This window comes from Arachis ipaensis, chromosome B05 (assembly GCF_000816755.2).
Source record: "Arachis ipaensis cultivar K30076 chromosome B05, Araip1.1, whole genome shotgun sequence".
Classification (NCBI taxonomy): domain Eukaryota; kingdom Viridiplantae; phylum Streptophyta; class Magnoliopsida; order Fabales; family Fabaceae; genus Arachis; species Arachis ipaensis.
The window spans coordinates 21,834,942-21,837,750 of record NC_029789.2 but is presented as its reverse complement, the minus strand read 5'-3'; the positions used below and the strand labels follow the sequence as shown (position 1 = coordinate 21,837,750).

Genomic DNA, 2,809 nt, shown 5'->3' with positions numbered 1-2,809 from the left:
CTTAGAATAGGAATAAGTTTGAATTGAATAGAGAAACAATAGTACTTTGCATTAATCTGTGAGGAACAGCAGAGCTCCACACCTTAATCTATGGTGTGTAGAAACTCTACTGTTGAAAATACATAAGTGATAATGGTCCAGGCATGGCCGAATGGCCAGCCCCCATAAAGGTCTAAGATAGCATAAAACTGATCAAAGATAAGATGTAAATACAATAGTAAAAAGTCTTATTTATACTAAACTAGTTACTAGGGTTTACAGAAATGAGTAAATGATGCAGAAATCCACTTCTGGGGTCCACTTGGTGTGTGCTTGGACTGAGCATTGAACTTTACACGTGTAGAGGCTTCTCTTGGAGTTGAACACCAGTTTGTAGCCTGTTTCTGGCGTTTAACTCCACTTTGCAACCTGTTTCTGGCGTTTCACTACAAGGTTTTTATTTATTTGTGGCAGTTTTTTCTCTTATTTGTGGAGGTTTATAACCCCCACCAAATGATTTGTGGGGGTTTCTAAAACCCCCAAAATTTGAGGTGCCACGAGGTCTTTTGTGGGGGTTTTTAAAAACCTCCACAATCTATTCAGCGGAAATTTTGTGTGTGTTTAGTGGGTTTTATATTAAATTTTTGTGGTAGTTCTTGGTCAATGTTTGTGGAGGTTTCAAACCTTCACAAACCTGTCTATAATTTTTAAAAATTAATTTACATTATTGTCACACTACTGATAATTTATTATTAAAAAGAAATATTTAAACAAGACATTAAAAATGTAGAAGAAAATTAAAATAAAAGAAATACTTTAAAACAAAATATAGTACAATACCATCATTTTCCAATCACATTAATTACAACTACAAATGAATAGTATATTTATACCAGTAGAATCTAACAGCAACTCAAATAAACCTATTCCAAAAATAAAGCTGTCCAAATGTTTTGTAACATCAAAGAAAGTCTAAACAGTATAATGAGAAAATGAGTTACTAAGCCATTGAATTAATAACATGCTAGTGGTTAACATGTGAACATATGCAAGGAAAACATCTCTATTCTTGGTGAAAATGAGTCAGAACCAATATTCATTTCACTAAACATGACTGTTAGATATATTAACAAGGCCAATTGACATACGTACAAAGCTTCACTACAATATTGATGCATCTCCAGCATCTGCCAATCAAGAAAATGAAACTCCTTCAAGATTTTAAAAATAACAATTCATTAGGAAAAGTAAAACGGTTAAGCAGAAAAATCAGCATTCAAATATTAAAATCTCAAAAGATCAGTAAGGAGACAGAATCATGACAACCAGTGGCTTCTCGAATTCAACCTAGCAACTGGAGGATACGCAATCTAGCAACTTCAAGATTTTTAAAACTAGTATGAGTACGTGGTAAAATGACCTGGGTGTTTGGGAAACCACTAGGTCTTGCACAAGGAACAGCATAAGGAGTAGCCTTAAGACATGTAGCAGAGTATGCATCAACACCATAATCAACCCACTCAGATCGATGCTCCCTCAAGAATCGAACAAGCAAAGCCGGAGGAACATTTTGCAAAACACCATTATTAAAAGCAGTTCAAGAATATTACTTTTGTACCATAGGTGATCATGAAATTTGTTTGCTTCATTAAGTACCTGCAACAGCATGGATGCCTTGGCACATAGAACCCCACCTCCAAAAGCTGGGAACATTGATGAATTGTACTGGGACCCCAAAAATTTGTTGGGAGATGAGTTTATAGCTATAGTCACATCTTCTACCCCATCATTGCCCAGCAGTGACCAACCATCCTCCACAAACCCATTAACAGCATCATTGAACCCCCTAAGAAGTTGAATTTCAATTAATTATACAGTAATTAAAAAGACTCAAATTTTATCTAGAATGTTACAATTAAACACCGAATGTACATCAAGTCAATAATTCAAATGTACAGCTATGAATAGATTCTTGACAGAATAAAAAGGCTGGACCATACCGGCATAGTCTCTGGCTAAATGTCCTCAACACAGTAGGCTGGCTTCCCCCACCATACTGAATTTCTCCGCTAGATTCTTGTGCAATCTGTCTTATATGTTGCAGGGCCTGCAAGGAATTTTTTAGGTTCATTACCTCATTTATGCATGGCTGGATGAGTAAGATATAGTGGTATGTGTGTGGCAAGATAACTTACTGCAATGGTCAATTTCTGGGCCAAGATTTTTGAAGTTCATGCCTAGCAATGAAAGAAAGTATAAAGGAATCACCTAATAAATAATAACTTGGTTCCGTAGAGTAACAAAGGAGTGCAGAAATTTATGCCAAATTATATGGCAGGTCCATAAAAGATTTCAGGAGCATAGAAGCTTGTATGTTCTATATGAAGTATACTCTAAACTTTATCTTCAGTAGATAACGGTCTATATAGCTGAATCTATCATGACAGTTATGAGTACAAGAATTTGACATAAAAGTAGAAAACACCATCATTAAAAACAAATTCACCTCCAAAGACAAAGCAAAACAAATCCATAAAAATAATCTTTATTTGAATGCTCTCTCTATAGTATGATAATTTTCATTTGGACTTTTCACTGAATGAGAGAATCCTTCCTTTATCATCTATCTTCATTAGACTAAAATCAGTGGTACCAGAAAATTTTTGCTTCTTTTGCGCTGCATATTCAACAAAAACAGAATATATTACTCTAGCATAAAAATCACAAACTTCATTGATTCACTACAAAAGGAAAATGATTGTGTGTGAATGGCTAATGCTAGCAATTTTCTGGTATTACACCAAATTTATTATCATTACATCAAAATCCT

At 34.6% G+C, this 2,809-nt stretch overlaps 1 long non-coding RNA gene across 1 annotated transcript; it reads right to left on the bottom strand.

The window, feature by feature from the left end:
• Window positions 1,682-2,212, bottom strand: LOC110262771. Its single transcript, XR_002347758.1, has 3 exons — window positions 2,175-2,212; window positions 1,980-2,086; window positions 1,682-1,825 (listed from the first exon to the last, which is right to left on the bottom strand). It is a non-coding gene; the product is annotated as an uncharacterized LOC110262771 (long non-coding RNA).